The following is an 18,426-nucleotide window of genomic DNA, read 5'->3' as shown; positions in this document are numbered from 1 at the left end:
ACCCAGGTGCCCCAAGAAAGAAATTTCTGTTGCTTATAAACCACCCAGTCTTAGGCAGTTTGTTACTGTAGCCTGAACAGACTAAGACATGTGTTGAATAAGATACCTGTAAGCAGAAACGCACACAAAACAAAGGATATGAATGGATCGGTTCAGGAAGTGTGAGTAGAAGCTTGCAGGGACCTAACCCGTTATTTCCCTCAGGAGTGATGATTCAAGTATGTGCTAATTCAGCGATCGTGGTGACTTTGCAGAATAAAACTACTCCAAATGATGAGAGCCAACTCTCTCTCATACGTATACATGTATGTATATAAAGTAGATAGTATATCGTAGGCATAGTGCGTAATGATATGTTATATATCTTATGTATATGCAAATGTTTATATATATAATATCCTAGTCAGCAAGTGCTCCTACCTTTCCACTTTCCCTTTTACAAGGAGGACTACTAAGTGGGGCAAACCCTTAGGAGTTTGGTCTGTTTTCTCTTTTATTTTTTCAGAGTCTGGTGGAGGCAAGGGGCAGATAATGAGATAATTGATGTAAAGAGGCAATTTGGGAGGAAAAGTGCCAAGGACCGACAAAGTACTGTCATTATGGCTTGTTTTCTGGCCAACTTCTCCCACGAGATGCCCACCAAGGTGCATTTCAAACCCCGTCCCTCCAACCATTCACCTTTCTGGAGCAGAACGAGGTGAGCTAAAAAGATGGAAACCAGCCAGGAGTGAACACATTGGTTTGGGGATTTGCCAGAGACGGAAAACTTACAGGAATTGTCTAGCATGCGGCTTTTCTGGAGTCTGATCAGATAATGAAGCAGGGCTGGGAGCAAATGGGTTTCTAAGTGTCTTTGCCATCTCTAAGCGCCCACGGCGTGGGATCCGAGGGGAACGAGTTTTGCAGCGAGCTGGGGGGGGGGGGCAGCTGCCTGTGGTTCCTCTCACATCACATCAGCCTGCAGCTTAGTTTCTGCCATAAACCAGGTCACTGATGAGGGCTGATGGGAGGGAGTCGAAAGGTCCTCGTCTTTCAAAGCGGAGGACAAGTGAAGAGTGAGTCCCCTTGGCCCTGAGTCTTAGTTAGCTCTTTTTGAGAGAAGAAACTGGAGGAAAGAAAAGGAAAGGACGAAGGCCATTTTTCTCTGAAAGCTAAGTGGAGGCTTGGCAGCTATCTGCGAGTTTTTGGACTGGTTTGAATGGCCAAGCTGCCATCGGAAAATCAAGAAAGGAGACAAAAGGGTCCCTCACAAGCCTTCATGGGACCTGGGGATGCAGAAGCCTTGAGGGAAAAACCAAGCTCCCAGAAAGGCAAGTCCCTCTGGCAGAACGGAAACCAGGGTCTGAATCCAGAGGCACGAGAGGGAGGAAGTGACGCAAGACTCCACCTCTCCAACAGCCACTTCACCGGGTGTTTCTGGAGACATCCTCAGGACCTCTCCTCAATAATCACCCTTCCTAGGAAGCCAGCCTGTGTTCAGCTTAGGGACCCGTGAGATAGGAAGTGGCTAACTCCAGACGCTTCACAGCTGGCTCGGTCCCTCGCTAGCCTGGGACCTTGGGCACGTTCCCTGGCCTCTCTGTACCCCTTGTCTGGAAAATGGGGGCTACAAATGCTCCTTCTTCTCAGGGCTGGTGGATGAAATGAGGCATGCAGAGTTCCCAGCACGGTGCTGGCCCATACTAAATGCTCAGTTAAGTGGGAGCTCTTATTACAGGAAAGAAAAAAAAAAAAAAAGACAATTCTAGCACAAAGTCCTGGTTGCCAACCACAGCCTGTAGGGTCTGAACTTACTACCCTCCTCTCCTCCCCCTTCCGTGCCTCATGTCCATCTCTCCTCCCCCAGGGGCAGTCACCTCCAAACTGATGAGCACTGGCGCTCTTTAAAATTCTTAGGTGGCGAGCCTTAGCATGGCGGATTGGGTGGGGAGCCGTAAAAAGGGCTAATTCCAGCATACTGGAATTAAAATAGAATGTGCAAAATATCTAAAAACTAAAAACAAACAAAAATGCCAATTTCAGGATCCCAACCAAACCACCTAAAGAAGAAACTCGTGGTAAGTGTCCCCATCATACTTTTTGGAAATCTGTCCAGTGATTATAATGTGCAGCCTGGACAGAGACCCACCTGCGGAGAACCACAGGCCCGGCTCCACACGCTCTTCGGGTCCCTGTCCCTCCTGCCCAGGCATCTCGAACTTGGCCATGCATCAGTGCCCTGGAGGGCTCGTGAAAACAGACGGATGTCCCCCATGCCTGTCCTGATGTTTTTGTTTCAGGAGGTCTGGGACCCAGCCTGAGAGTTTGCATTTCTATTAAGTTCCAGGTGGCCGCGATGCTGCTGGTCTAGGGACCACACTCTGAAAGCCACCACTTTATGCCAGTGCTAGAAAAAGGGGACCCACGAGACCAAGCTTCCCAGATCTCAGCCTCCTTTGTGGGTAACACTCTCTTGCCTCGAATCAGAGCAAATAACTCAGGGGTGCACATCATCATAGATCTGGGAAGGCCAGCGGAGAGGCTAAGAGCTTCGGGGCCTCACCTTCTCTTGTTTCTCTCCTTTTTTAAAAAACAATCCACCACTTCAGAGTCAGTCCTGGAGCATTTGCTGCCCATTCTTCCACACACCGCCCAAACCCTTCGCCTGCAATGCAGGTCTTCTTAAATATTGAATAATGAATAAGTCTGCTTCCTACCAGCGGCCGTGACCGGGCTGAGGGAATGTGCAAATGGACTAAGTCTTAATGTGATTAATCAGGTTAAAAAGATCAGGCTGCTGAGCTGGTTTTGGAAAAGACCTTCCCTTCTTCCCCATCACTGAAATCTCTGGTGCCTCAACACCTCCCCTGCCCATCCCCTACCCCTTCCTGGGGATTTTTTTGCGGGGGGGGGGGGGTGCCGCTGAACCATTAAGTGAGTTAGAGTGGCCTGGGGAGTGGGTCAGGTTGTGAACGAGAGCACGAACTTCAGAAGGGCATAGTCAGCATTTTTTTTTAATCTGACAAATACTTCCCGAGCACCTACTGGGTGCCAGAGGCTGTGGGGTAAGGCACACTGAGTGCAGAGTGCTAAATAAAAGAGTCTAATGATCCTGTGGGAGGAACTGGCATTCCAGCGGGGAGAGACGACGAACAAAATAAATACTATAGTAAGATGGAGTGTCACACGGTGCTAAGGGCCAGGGAAAAACGAGCAGACAAGGAGGACCCAGGATTCTGGCACCGGGGTGTAATTTCTAAATAAGATGATCTAGAAAAGGCCTCTCTGAGAAGGTGATATTTGGGGAAAGGCCCACAGAAAGTGAGGCAGTGGACAGGGGGTGGGAAGGATTAGGACGACCCCTTCTAGAAGGCTGAGCTCTGAGATTTCATCGTCATGACCGTGATCATTCGTTGATGAAGCCTCTCTCACGTGCCATGCCTGTTCCAAGCAAAGACGATATATACCGACTCGTTATGGCCCCAAGAAAATCCGGGGAGGTTGATGCTATTGCTAGCCCTTTTCCAGATGAGGAAACTGAGACACAGGGAGATTTAGTAACTTGGTCGGAATCACACAGCAGCAGAGCTGGTGGACTGGTGACTTCCCCAACCCCCTCTCCAGATTTTCAGGGAGGAGCCCCACACCACAGTTCACCGCAGAACAAAATCTCTCCCTGGTTGGGGTCACACTGCCCTTTCCCCTTCCAGGGGATTGGGGCTGTAAAAAGGGTGGGGTACAGAGGGCTGAGCCAATATACAAAGTCCTTTGTGCATCACTCCGTTCCAGAGTATTTGTCAAATCGCTCGGCGCCCTCCCCTGGAGGTGAATCCCACCACAGCTAAGGAGCCCTTTACAAAACAGATCAGATCAGGTCATCTGCTTATAAAAACAGAGTTTCTCTGAGAACTGCTCTCAGAAGAAAGGCAAGCTGTCATACCATGGTCTTGCAGGTACCACCAACCTCATCTCACACTGGGCTCCCCCCAACCTTGTGCTCCCATCATGCTGGCTTTCATTCAGAGCCTTGAATGCCACCTCAGGGCCTTTCCACATGCTGTTCCCACTGCTGTAACTGTTCTCTTTGCTTTACTCAGTTAACTCCTATCCATCCTTCAGCTCTCAGGTCCCATGTCACTTCCTCAAGGAAGCCCTCCCAGATTTCCTGGCGATGCTCTCTCATAGACCTTTCCTGAACCCTCAGGTTTTACATATATATATATATATAGATAGATAGATAGATAGATATAGATATATAATATATATATAGATAGATAGACAGATAGATATATAATATCTATATCTATCTATCTATCTATCTATATATATATATGATATCCACATGCATGATTACTGATTTATGTCTACCTCCTCGAGAGAAAGGTTCAAATCGAAATCATTTTCTATTTTATTCCAGCCCTGAGTGCAATGCCTGGCTCTAAGTGACCAAATAGAAGGTAAGGATCTTCCCAAACAAATACTCCTCAGAAAGCACCTTCTATCCAAGATGTTTCTCACAATGTTGAGCACTTCTCATTCCCTCTCAAATTTGCTTTATTTTGTGTAACAAGATAGTTCAAGTAAATTCCTTCTCAACTTTCCAACCAGCAGGCAACTCCAAATGGTGTGTCTTCCTTTTCCTAGTCTCCAACCAAAAGCATCTGCAGGAGGTGAGTTTTGTTACAGTTATAAAACCTTCCTTATTTTTCTGGTTCACTGATTATTATCTAAATATGTGTCCGCAGCAGAAAGAAACCAATTAATTGATTCTTTTATATAATATGTGATCCTAAGTATGTGTGTGTCATACAACTAATGAAGCAAATATTATAAATGGATCCTCGATCATTTCATCTGCATTCCTAACAGGGTTTTGTTTTGTTTTCTTTTTTTTTATAAACATATATTTTTATCCCCAGGGGTACAGGTCCATGAATCGCTAGGTCCACACACCCCACAGCACTCACCAAACAGGGTTTGGTTTTCTTGCTTCTAGTTCCCAATAGATTATTACCTACATCTGGCAAAACATTTCGTGTGGGCCACTAAGTGCTGGGGCTACAGTGGGACTAGCTGCTGGCGCCCATCGGGAAGGATCCCGAGGGCACCGAATTCACCATCTGCTTTTCTCCAGCCTCTGTGACTGTCATTTTGCCACTTTATGTCACATTAACGCTTTGTCATTGGCCTGGTGGACCTGCTATGATTTGAAGCTCTGTGACTTGGCCACTGTCATCCCCAGGGACTGAACCTTTCATTGGGAAATCAGCTGCCCTCCAAGGGGCTTCCTTTCTTCATCTGTAAATGGAATTCACACTATGGAATAATGGAATAACTTCTTTAAAAAGTTCTAGGTCGTGCTCGCTTCGGCAGCACATATACTAAAAAGTTCTAGGTCACCATAAGCAGCTGAGGTTTATACCGTCAATGTACCATATCCTGGGTGCTACTCTGGGAGATTCCTGTATGTGTTACTTCATAGAGTCCTGACAGCACCCCCCGTGAGGGAGGTGCCATTATTATTCCCATCTCACAGGGGATTAAACTGAGGTCAGAGAGCCCAAATAACTTGCCCAAATTCACAGGCTGGCAAGTCGTACAACTCGAATTGCAAGGAGCTCTGGGAGCAGCGGCTGTGCCTCTAATCACTGAGCTGTTGTCCCTTACTGATCCGAATGAATAACATTCATGCTTCAGATCCTAGATTCAAGCTGGGGGGATTGGAAGACCATAGAGACCATTTCTACAGAGCTTCGTATTAACGAAAGAAATTCTAAGCTGCTTGATCGTCACAACAACTCCAAAAAATAAGTGGTGATTATCTCATTCTACAGAGCAGGAGTCCCTGGAAGGTGCATTTTCTCACTATGAAAGTTCTATCTTTGACTTTGGTGTCCAAAAGATCTGGATTGGGATTCCTGAATCTCCCCTTGACCCGCAGTGTGAATTTGGGCAACTGAGACCTCTCTGTCCTCTATAGCCTCAGAGTTCTGGTCTGCAAAATGGGCATGAGGACAGTGCCTCCTTTACAAGCCCTGAGAGGGTTAGAGATCACTTAGGTGAGTGCAAAGCCCAAGGTCAAGCCCATCGTCACTGCTCTGTGACTTGGTGGACAATTCATTTGCTTCCTGTATCCAAGTGCAGCTCATGGGTCTTTTCAGCAAGATGATGATGAAATGCTATGAACAGCTGGAGAGCCCCCCTGCCCCACCCCAGGGCATCAGAGACCACCCTGCAGTAGAGACCTGAGGTCACCCCACAGCTTGTGTCAACCTAAAATCTCAGCCCTGTGGTGCCCCATGGGGATAAAGGCTTCCATCCTATGCCCGCTGCCATGACAACCAGAGGGAGAATTTTCCAGAGCTGGAGTCTGTTCAGTCCCAGAGCCTGGTGGGGGACGGGGTTCTTGGGGGGCCTCTCTGGCCACTTGAAGACTCCCCCTACCAGCTTCTGTGGTGTTTTACCCTCTGAGTGTGTTCCGAACCAAAATGAGCCTTTCTGCCACCACCGGTCCTTCTCCGGAGGCCACATCAGTGTCAGAGTCGAAACCCTGGTCCTGGGGACCACACAGAGGTGGCTCGTGTGGCTGACTCTGGATGGGACCAGGGGCTCTCCACATAGACGGAGAAAGAACTATTCAACAGGGTGGCCACTGTCTCAGCCTCAGCTAAGAAAGCGTTCCCAACACACACACACACACACACACACACACACACACACACACACAGTAGATCCCGCAGAACATGGAGGAGATACAACTACTTATCCAACCCCCCTCACAGGGGACCAAATAAAGAAGTTTTATTACACAAAGTGATGACACGCAGCCTCTTACTTCACTTTCAACAACCTTATCGAATGAATACTACCATTCCCCCCATTCTACAGAAGAAGAAACTGAGGCTGAGAAGGACAAAGGCCACTTGGCCAAAGGTCACACAGCTGGTGGGTATCACAGTCTGATTCAAACCCACATCTGCTGGGCTCCAAACCCCACCGACATGACCACTGCCTCCCTCTCTGTACCCATGGGGCATCACGACTGATGAGCGCTCTGTGTTTTCTGAGCAAACAAACCAAACCTAAACCATGAAGGTTCTCTCCACAGCCTCCCCAGTGACTACTGAATCTCTATTAAATAGAGATTAAGTCTCTGTGTCCTGAGTCCCCGCTGGTTCGTGCAGGAAAGTCCCGGATATATTCCAGGTAACTAGAAGGAAGCTAACGTAAGCTAAGAGAACGGGGAACGTGTGGGGGTATTTATGGCTGGGAGTGTATCAACAATTAGGAGCAAAAGATTAGATGCACATTTTGTCCATAAATCTCCTTGTTGCTCACTTTTTTTTTTCCACTTAGGCTGAGAAGGACAAAGGCCACTTGGCCAAAGGTCACACAGCTGGTGGGTATCACAGTCTGATTCAAACCCACATCTGCTGGGCTCCAAACCCCACCGACATGACCACTGCCTCCCTCTCTGTACCCACACCACTTATATACGTTAAAAGTCCCTATTTTGAAGGTACGTATACAAACAGAAGAGATGTCCACTAAATGGGATAGGAGGGCCACCTGTGAGGGGACAGGAATGGCCTACAAGGATAAAGAGAATAAATAACAAAAGACTGAGAAAGAAACCTTTAGGGATCCATGGTGGTCTTGTCCTAGGAAATGAGAAAAAGAACCCCACTGTCTGCGCCCCGGCCAGAAGACGAATTCCACGCTCATCTACAAAGCAGATGAGTTCTGGGTGGAAACCTGAGAGGCTCCAAAGGAGGGCCAGCTCTCCCCGCACTGTAATCAGAAGCAAAGCCCCCTCCTGGGCACCAGCATGGGAGCACTATTCATTTCTCCCCGGGGACTGCTCTCCAAAGAGGCACGCGCTGTTCAGAAGACACGTGCCCAGACCCCTCTGCAGATAAGACAGAGAACACGTAGGCCTGTCCCAGCCAGATAAACCCTCCCAAGGGGGGGAAAAAAACAACAAGAAGAAACAAATCTACAGAAACGGCGGCCAGTCCCTTTGTGAGAGGCACGGGAGGTGAGTGCTGGGTCCGTGCCTTGCATGGCCCCTCTCGGGCTGGGTCGTCTTGCTTTGGGCTTCTGGGATGTGCCAGTGCTGATGACCCCCTCTGCCTGGGGCTGGTCAGCTCTGATGACCAGCACGAAGGTCTGTAAGGATCAGAGGGAAGGCTGCAAACACCAGGAGCATGCATCTTCCCTCCTGCCTAGCAGCCCTCCCCACAAGGCCCCCATCTGCAGACCTCTGGGAGAGATACTTGGCCACGTCCCCACCTGTCATGGTAGCAGCAGGACCTCCTCCAGTAGGTTGCTTAGCACTGGCAGCCTATTCCAGCCCCTGCTCATGAGAGAACAATCCCTGAGCTGTTGCTGTTTCCTCCGGGGAGAGAGAGAGAGGGTGCATTTTAGCATGGACGGAGCACTGGCAATCTCCTTGAAAGGCACCCCCTCACTTGGCACAAGCTGTTCCTCTTGCTGCTTAAGCCACAGGCCCCTGGTTGCAGCCAAGGCCCCTCTTGTGATCTCCAGAATCACAACTGCTGCACCAATGCCAAGAACAGGTCCTGTCTCCCTGGGAGTGGAACCTGGTTCCTCTTGCACCCCCACATCTGATCCCTCCGTAAGACCTGTCTGTGATCCTGCAGAATACCCCCAAATCTGACCACCTTCTTCCCGGGTCCATGGCCTCGTCCCTGGTCCCCGTGTCTGGTCTCCCGGACCACCTCAGCCTCCTGCAGTCCTTTGTCCACTAACAGACCAAAGTGATGAGGACCAAGACTGGGAATTAGATCACGTTGCGCTCCTGATGAGAACCGTCCCCCAAAATAAAGTAAAATCCAGACTCCTGGCCTCCACTGGAGTCCTGCATGGCCCAGCCCCCACCCCCATCCCAGCCCTGGCCCACCTCGCCCCCCTCACGCTCCCCGGCCACCTCTTACACTGGTCTTCTTGCTGTTCCTTCGAGACACCATCGCTGTCTCTGCCTCTGCATTTCTGTTCCCCCAGCCTGGATTGTTCTGGCTCTTTCTGGAAACTCCGCTTTCAATCCAAACATTGTCATCTCTAAAAGTTTTCCCCTGGCCACACTTTTTATAACTAAATTAGCTCTCTCTCCCTGACCTATCCCTTGTCTTCCTCCATGGTGTCATATCGTTTCCTGAAATCACCTTGTGGATGTGTTTCCTGGTTTAGTGCCTTTGTCCCCCACTAGACTGTCAGCTCTAGGAAGGAGAGAGAATCCCCAGGGCCTACAGCAGTGCCCGGCACGTGGTCGTGAACAACAAATATTTGGGAATAAATTGATCAAAAGCAGCGGTTCTTGAAGTGAGGCTCCTGGAGGGGCAGCAACCACATCACTGCGAATGATGTGTCAGACACTCAAGTTTCTGGGCCCCAGCCTCGTCCCACTAGAATCAGAAACTCTGCCTTCACCATCCTTCCGGGGATTCTGACACAGGTTCACGTGTGAGAACGTCTGGCATAGAACCATCTGCCATCTCTCACTGGGTCCCCTCTTGTGACAAATGAGCAAATGACCAGCAGGGGGGTCAGTCTTGCCAGTGGAGGGGGCAGGGAGTAAGGAAGGCGTCGGGTTGCCCTTGACCGACCACTGGCCCCCGTAGATCCAGGCGGTCTTTACCTTCCCGGCATCATGCAGAGAACGCCAAGGCCGGCTAGGGCTCCAGAGACCACTGCGTCCCTCCCCCCTGAGTAGGAAAGCAGGCAACTCCCCCAGAAAGCCACATCTCTGATCTTTGGGGGAGCTCCTCAATATTCCAAGCATTTGACATAGAGGTAAGACGACCGACTTGTCCTGATTTGCCCACACCTTTTCTCGTTTGAACACACCAAGAGCCTGGCATGCCAAGAGTCCCCTGTGGGACAGCTGGGACAGCTGGTCACCCTCCTCAGGGGCTCACGAATGCTTTCTTTCCCTTCGCAAGCCATTCAGTCTATCTGCGCAGACGAGAGAAAGATGGGTTGGGGCAGGGCAGGAGTAAGGAGAGGAAGGTAGCGAGAGAGCAAGAGGAGAAGATAGGAGGCACCGGGACAGGCAGGGACACAAGAGAGAGGGGACAGGGGACTTTAGAAGGGTGGGGTAGTTGGGCAAGGGGACAGGGACAGTGAAAAGGGGAGAGAGACCTAGAAAGAGAGACTTGGGGACACAGTGGCACTAGCGTGACAAAGGAAAATGCTGACAGACAAAGGGGGACAGGGATAAGCGGCAGGCTGAGGGCCCACATGGACCTCGCAGATGCTTTTTTGGCAGCATCTCGTGTGGAAGGCCTCCCGATAAACTTCGAGAAATGATTTCTCTGCTCAGCAGCCCCGGCACGCCGCCCCTCCATCAACAGCTGGCACCAGAACCCGCTTACATAATCTGTTCTCTACGGAGAGCTGTTTCCATTCACAAGTCGCTGCTTGTCATTGTGTAGGTGCATTAAAGAGGAAAAAATGGGAAGAAAGGAGGAAAAAAGAAAGAAAAAGGCAACTGAATGAACTCGCTCAGGCTATACTGAGAGATGAGGGGACTTCCCCCCTCGGCTCTCTAAATAAACCGTCACAAACCACACATCATTATGATGCTGTCAGCTTCCTCTTGTTGATTAATGGCAGAAGGGTGGGCAAAAAACCCAGCTTCCTGAGGCCTGTTACCTTGCTCACCAACTGGATTACTAAGCCAGAGTCTGACACTGCTCTATTACAATGAGATTTAAGCAAGCGTTATGTCGTTAAAACGAATGACAGCAAGGCAATTACTTCGAGGAAACCACGGTGGCACTGCATTCAGCCGCATGGTTCCTTGGTGCAGCCACAGCCCACGTGGAAAGCAAGTTGGGGTAAGAACCAGCTGAGTTCTCTCAAACCCCGAAGGCCCAGCCAGGCTAGAGAGCTGGCTGATACCTGCTTCCTCGCCCCCGAGCCATCTGATAACCTAAGTCCCGAGGTTCTGCCTGAGAAAGAAGCCTCCTACCCACGCCCCGCCCCCCACAGTGGGGTGCTCAGAAGTTAGCAAGGAATGGGGTCACCACTGCTAGATCAAGCTTGTGCTTCTTGTGAGAAAACAGGGATTCGGGGGCAGAAAGTAAGGGGTGGGCACTGGGGAGGCAACAGGCCTGAATCTTACCCTGCTCAGCCCCTTGGGAAATGGTGAGTAGTGGGGGAGCAAACCTTGGGAGAAAGCCTGAGGCTTGCAGCACAGCTAACACCTGTAAAAGTGTTGCGCATTTTTTTCCTTTACCTATAGCAGTGGATGTTACCTATAACATTCCTTTACCTATAGCAGTGGAGGCTTGTGGAAACACAGGTCTTAAGGCCCCGCACTCAGAGTGTCTGATGGAGGGGGTCTAGGCACACCCCGAGAATCTGCCTCGGACTCTGATCTCAGACATCAAGCGCTTTTTGCCTCCAATAGAAGGTGATTCCAGCAACACATGCCTTTCCTGCCTTTTGTCCCTTCTTTTACCTACTAGCTCAGTGTGCGTAGACTCCACTCCCCACTCCTGAAAAGCGCCCCCCTCATTTCTTGGAAGGGATTTTCCAACTCCTCCTCAGTAAAGTGTAAATGACTAATAAGGCCAGATGTGTTATCCCATCCCAAGGATCTGCTCTTTGTCCAAGAGCAAGGGCTTAAGACAAAGAACAAAGCTTTAATAATGGACTTTGAGATGTCATTGAGCTGAGTGAAAACACCCCCAAAAGGGTGACTAAAGAAGCCCTCTCTCTGTACCACCCCCCAAAAGCTTACATGTTGTAGGCAGCCACTAACTTAATCTAAGTCCCAAAAGAGATGGTGCCTTGGTTACCATTTTATTCCCAATACCCACCATGCCTGGTGCCAGGCATACCATAAGTACTCAATAAATGCGTGGTACATGAGTAAGTGTCAAAGATGCTCTGGCAGGAGGCAAGAGAGGCTGAGCCTTGCCTGTAACAGACCCGAAATAAAAGCCAAGTCCTTCTAAACTTGGCACCAATGACTCATCATAACCAATAAACACTAAGTGTCTACTGTATGCAGACCTTGGACTGGACCATAGGCCAAACGTGCCTCCTCAAATTGACCTGTCCACTAGTCAACCCACTGAGGTTTCATTCATTTATTCCTGTGTGTCCATGCAGGTCGCCACTGAACAACTGCTGTGTGCTAACCTTGACTTAAAAATTGAGATGCACAGCTTTGGCCGTAGGATCTTGCCTATAGCACTTCTGGTGCCCTGGGCAGTAGCCCCGCGGCAGGGAAAGCACCATGGCTGGGAAGCAAGGGAAAGCTCAGGTCTCCTAGGAGAAACTCGTGGGCTCTAAGCTGGTGAGTTGGAATGATTCAGCAAAAACCTCCCAAGGATTTAGAGGAACAAAAGACAGAGGAGTGAGTAGGGCTTCTCCTCCCAGACCGCTTCCTCCAGGGCCTGACCACCGCACAAATGAGGGTCTGCTTCCAAGGGGCTTCACGGGCTTTGAGGAAAGAAGGCCATGATGCCCATTTCACAGGTGAAGAAACTGAGGTCCCGGCGACCACCAGCAACTGCACAAACACCACAAAGACAATAAGTGGGAACAGAAGTCTCCCATCTCCAAGCCCTGTCTTCTCTCTCCTAGGCCCCAAAACTGCACAGTTGGCCCGCAGGATTCACCTTCCTCTACCTCTCCCAATCTTGTTTCAGTCCGGGGCGACTTCACCATTACCCATCATCCCCATGGCTATCATATGTTGCTTACTTACTCCTCCCAGGCTCAGTACTAAGTACTTTGCAAGCATTAACTCAAAATTTTCCTAATTCCTTTAGTATCTTCACTTTACAAAGGGAACAAAATTAAGCCTCAGAGAAGTGAAGTGACCCAACTGGAAGGATCTAAACCCAAGATCTGTTTCCATGTCGTAATATCTTATTATACTTCACTGAGGAAATTAAGGCTCAGAGAGTCTTCCCTGAAGTCACACAGCAAGGAAGCGCTGGAGTCAAACTTGAACTCCGGTCTGGCTTCTCCCAGAGGCCCACACTGCAGCCCCTCAGATGGCTGGTTAAGGAGGCAGATGGGGGTGGGGAATAGGAAAGAGAGGGGCCCATTTCTGTGGTGCCTCCTTCATAGTCCCAGCACAAAGGGATCTCCATCCTGGGTGGTAGCTGAATGATTCAGGCTTATTGGCTCCAGCCTACCACGACTGGGTCCCGGATTTCTTTCTCTCCCAGGTTACAGTCTCAGTGTTGAACAGGAATCTACCACACTGTTTCCTTCTCATGGTATTCCCATCAATCCTGATTCATCTGCCTTTACGACCAGCTCACCACTCAAAGGGGATAAGAAGCAGAAGACAGGACCGTATGTCATGGTGGTTTTTAGAAGAAAGTTACAAACTCTCTGCGACCCACATGGGGTGCAATAAATAAAGAATAAATACCACAGCCTACAAATAAATGCCCCGAGCAGCCACACTGACAAGAACTCACAGCATTGGGCAGGTGGCCAGGATGCATATGAGCTGTAGGAAAGGGAGAGAGGGTCAGCCAGCTGGGGAAAAGTCTTCCCAGGCCACCTTTTAGACTTGCCGAGCCCTGGCTGCTGCGTCTCTCCCACCAGTGAGAAAGGAAATGCCCACACTTATCTCCATAGCTATGCTTCCCAATCCCCAGCACAGGCTAGAGGAGACACCACAGAATGTCCTCTGTCTGTATCCAGCTGGCTTGGGGGGTGGGGGCTGCCCAAGCCAGGAGGAAAGGGATGATGCCTGTCTTCATGACAACAGATGGGTAGGTTGCTCGGCTGTGATTTACTGTGTGGTCTTAGACAAGCTGCTTTCCCTCTCTGGGCCCCCCTCAAGGGGTCAGACTAGATCAGAGGTTCTGAACTTGAGGTCCTCAGATGAGCATTAGGGAGGGTCCACGAGTCCCCAAGTGTTGTGTGTTTGTATGAATAAGCATCTTTTCAGAGTGGGGTTTTTCGAAGGGGACCTTGCTGCCAGCCCTGGGATAAGTTTCTACAGAGCCTTCAAATGCTACAATATCTGTATGTCTATGTATCTGAGGCCACAAATAAAGCAGACCCCTTTGCAGCTGAGCACAAAGTTCTAGGAACCTAGCAAAGTTCTCACAAGAGACCCCCAATCCTGAATCACCCCAAACAGACCTCCTCGGCACTCATGATAAATTTCCAAACACAGTATACCCCTTTCCTAGAAGCACGCCTGCATACACACTCCTATCACACAGTCACAGAACCTCAGCCAGAAGGGGCCCTGGACTCACCTAGACCATGTGTGTGCCCCATTGCACATACATGGAAACTGAAGCCCAGAAAGGGGAGGCGGAGCTGGGCCTGGAACCCAGGTCTCCTGGTCCAAGCCCAAGCCTCTTTCCAGAAGCTTCTGTTTCCCTCTCCCTGGTGCACCACAATGCACCATTTCAAATGTGATGGGGGAGGAGGAAGGGCAGCCTTCTGGATCTCAGCCACCCCCGAGGAAGTAAGGCTAAGAGGCAGCAAGGAAATGTGTTCAAAGCACCCACATGTTAACAACCCAGTCCCAGCTCCCTCAGCTGGGCTAGCAGGCACGCTCTGCATGGCTGAACCAGTTGTTAAAACACTAACATACTCCCGTACCAGATGGTGACGTTGCACTGAGGCCCCTAGGACTCCCCTGATACTTTCCTAGTTCCCCCAAACCTCCCCACAATCCAGCAATTAAATGGTTAACACTTAGCACAATAGGGAACTCCTAACAGGCCCCACTGCAGGGCCCCAGTGAATGCCAAAGTTCAATATCTTAAATTTCACCCACAGCCAGTTCTTGTGGCTCCTTAACTGAGCTAAATTTCTTCACGTCAGTCATTCCTACTTGAGGTTTTCCAGGGAGGAAACTAAGGCAACTTCCTCCTCAAGGTCACCCAGTGAGAAAAGCGTGGGATTTTGAGGACCACGTCTTTAACACTAACCACCAAGCAGCCCACCCCTCCGCTTCACATGCTCTCCCTGAGCAGGCACATGCCCCGGGATTTCGGCGTCCCCGCTTGGCTCCGGGACTGGAGAAAATGACTGAGTGGGCCCTGCTTACATTTCAGGCTTGCCAGTCTCTGGGGCTGATGTTTTATTCCTCCCACCTCCAAGAACAAGAACCTACAGAGAAATCCTTGGGGATGCAGAAGACTAAAGTGGCCCCTGAGATAATGAGAAGATGCTAAAAATAAGGACATTCATTTCCAAAAAGGTAGATGTAATCAAAGCAGGAAGCAAAGAGAAATCTCCTTTTGATGGGTCACAGATTAACAGCAAAGGCGTTTTCAAATTATATGTGAGTTTTTGGATTCGGTGACAAGAAACCTCGACTTCCCACTCACTAACAGGTTGGTTCAGGCTTATCCCATCAGGATCTCAGATAAAGAAACTAGAGCGGGGTTTGGTCTGTCCTGGAACAGATCTGAAGCCAGAAACTGGGGTCCTTCTCCAGATCGGAAGAAACCCTGTTCCCCTCTTTGCCTACTCTCAGACGGGCTCAGGACGGAGTCCCCCAGGCTGGTGCCAGGATGCACCCACATACAATCACTTACAGGTTACACCACCTGTGAAAATAGAACATCATCTGCTCAGCAGGCTGCTGGCTGCTCCCCTCTGGGCTGCCTGACCACTCATTCCAAGCAAAATGTGGTCCTTTCATGGCTCCCAGATCTCCCATCTCAGGAAGCTTAGAACAGCCAAGCTTGCAAAAATCGTTACAATTGAATCACTCAGCCGTACCTGGAAGGTGGTACAGTCTGAGCCCTGCCCTACGCAAGCCTCACCTGGTGTGCCTAGGTGGCCCTCAGCAAGGGTTAACCTTTCAGCCTCAGGCGACCCTCTCCCATTCAGGGCCAAAGTGCCCACCCACAGAGCAGAGCATCCAGAGACCCTCCATGCAGGCTGGCCAACCCACAAATGGTTAATCCACTCAGAGAACTGCTGGCTACTTTCAACAGCTTCTGCTGCAAGGGAGAGGGTAAATTGGGCAGAAGCCACAATTTTGATCGCATTGCCTAAAACAGGAGCATATTTTACCCCCCTCCCTGGGCACTGAGCCGAAATCTCATTTAGCTTTGGGGTGCTGCTTAGGCGATCAAACACTGCAGAATGTGGGCAAATAAATGTGGTCATTCCTCAACACTCCTCTCCCCAAACCCCCCACCTTCCTTCTATCCCACCAGCTCATGTACAAACCTCATCCCAACTGGGATCCCAATACCCCTAGCCCATTTACACAATTAAGAAGAATAGCACTTACCTCCACACCAGAGGATTGCAGAGGGAATGGGTGAGCCAAATTCTTGCCAACTCTTCCCTTCCCTGCCGGGGTGGGAAGATACTAACTCCCAATGACTTGGTTTGAAAGCTCACTGGAGGTGCCTGAAAGAAAATTGTTCATTTGGTTCCCCTACTCTTCCCAAAATAAAATCGAAGCGCCAGCATGCACACACGCACGCTCACGCGCACACACACACAGCAACTACCCCTAAATCATGCAGGACCAAAATGAAAAGAAATACCACTGCCAGAAGAAGAGAAAACTCAGACCAGTCAGTGGACAAGGCAAAGGCAGTGGCTCCCTCAGACTGCCCTCCACAGGGATGATGGTTTTCGTTCGGAGCCCTCTCCCCCCACCCCCTCTTCCTCTTTCTTTCTCTTTCTCTCTGTCGTCTGTCTGCGTCCGCGTAGGCAACTCCGGGCTGCTGGCAGTAGACGAATCAATTGCTTCCCCAGTGCCCGAATCAGTGGCAGCTGCCACCACTGCCGCAAAACCCCGTGTGAGCAAGGGAGGGGGCAGCCGCTTCCCCGTGCAGGGGGAACCAAGCCGGCCTCCCACCCGTGATTTATGTGCGGGGTGCCTGGAGAAAGAGCGGTGGGGGGCCAGGAGGAGAGGTTGGGCGCACCAGAGATCCCCGCTGGTCGAAACGGCAATCAGGAGATTGGCGATCAGCACCGCGGACAGCGCTAAACTGCGGCGGCGGCGGCGGAGGGATGGGCGGGAAGCGAACCTTGAGGCAGCGAAGTTAAGTTATTGGATGGTTGGAGCAGAGAAGGGGGAGTAGTGGGGGGACGGGACTTCTCGACATCATACAGTGAAGTCAGTGACAGCCTACCTACCACATACTTGTTCTAATATTGTCGCTCACAGAGCCAGGAGCTGTAAGTTCACAGCCCCTTTCCCACACAGGTCCCCAGACCTTCATTCACTGTTCCTCTCTGCTGGGAAAAGTCTGACCCCAGTGTGGGAGCTTCCAAATGGCTTTTACCCCCAAAACTCAGCCCTGCTGATTTGGCCTCACCCATATCGCTTCAGATTTCTGACTTGTGTCTTGAATGCCTCAGAATTCAGAGCATGAAAGGCTTAATGAATGAAAAATTCTAAGGGGCTTATTTGAATAAGCATCTGACAGATTTCTGGGAACCGGTTCTGGCCCCCATACAACCTTGGAAAAGTCACTTAATGTCTCCGAGTCCCAACTGTAAAATGAGGATATGACTATCCAATTTTCCTAAACATAAAAAGCAACAATAAGAACACCAAAGCTGTGGGCTGCTAGGATACCACAGCCTCCTACAATTCAAATGTTTTGACAGAGGGAGAAAGTAATTGACAGCCAACCCAGGATGGCATGCACCAAGCCTCACCTTTCAGCATGTGGTGTAAGAGGGATGAAGTTGGGAGATTATAGGAGGTCTAAATCAGACAACTGAGCCTTGGCCAAAGACCCATCCCCAAAAGATCTGAAGTGAAATCACTGTATGAACAAGGAAATAAAACTACTGAAAGGAGAAATATACAAAGAGAAATTGACTCCCATTGACATCCCATAGTGTTCCAGATCTCAAGGGTCCTCTTCTTGCTTACTATGGGAAAAGGAAAGGAAATTTTAAGCAGACCAAGATGTGAAAAGAGAAGGAGAACTCTCTCTACTGGGGATGCTTTTCTAAAGTGTCCCACTCACATGGCCCAGGGCGAGCTCCTACATTCGTCAATTAATTCTCCCTTGAAAGGAGGACTTAAAATGTTAGAGTCTTAGCAATCACTTAGAGGTTCACTTTATAGATGTTCACGATCATCGTGATCACGATGATGGTGATGATGGCAACAATTATGGTGGGGACAGTGGTGATGGCAGCTATCATTTATTGGGAACTGACTATGCACCAGCCATTCTCCTACAAACTTTACATGTATCAGCTCCTTCAAGCTTTGCCATGACCCTTTGACAAGATTATCATTACTTCCGTTTTACAGATGAGGACACTGAGCCTCAAGAAATTAAGTGCCTTGCATAAGGTTACACAGCAAGTAGCAGACATAGAATTCAAACCCAGGGTTGTATGATTCCAAAGCCCTTACTTCAGAATGACTCCGAGAGTCAAGTTCAAATGTGTTCTATAATTTTTGGGGGAAGATCTTTTTTTTTTTTTTTTTTA

General features: G+C 49.7%; 1 protein-coding gene across 7 annotated transcripts in view; it reads right to left on the bottom strand.

Moving 5' to 3' along the window:
- Window positions 1-18,426, bottom strand: part of RPH3A (rabphilin 3A) — a 261,251-nt gene that overhangs the window by 81,737 nt on the left and 161,088 nt on the right. For 3 of the 7 annotated variants that reach the window (XM_059408463.1, XM_059408467.1, XM_059408468.1), the window contains exons 1-2: window positions 16,893-16,996; window positions 16,247-16,368 (exon numbers count right to left, since the gene is read on the bottom strand). The gene's annotated coding sequence lies outside the window, so the exon portion shown is untranslated. The other 4 variants (XM_059408470.1, XM_059408469.1, XM_059408464.1 and 1 more) reach the window with 4 other exon arrangements.

The sequence above is a fragment of the Mustela nigripes genome, chromosome 8, assembly GCF_022355385.1.
Source record: "Mustela nigripes isolate SB6536 chromosome 8, MUSNIG.SB6536, whole genome shotgun sequence".
NCBI classification, from domain to species: Eukaryota; Metazoa; Chordata; class Mammalia; order Carnivora; family Mustelidae; genus Mustela; species Mustela nigripes.
This window is presented reverse-complemented; position numbering and strand designations above follow the sequence as displayed.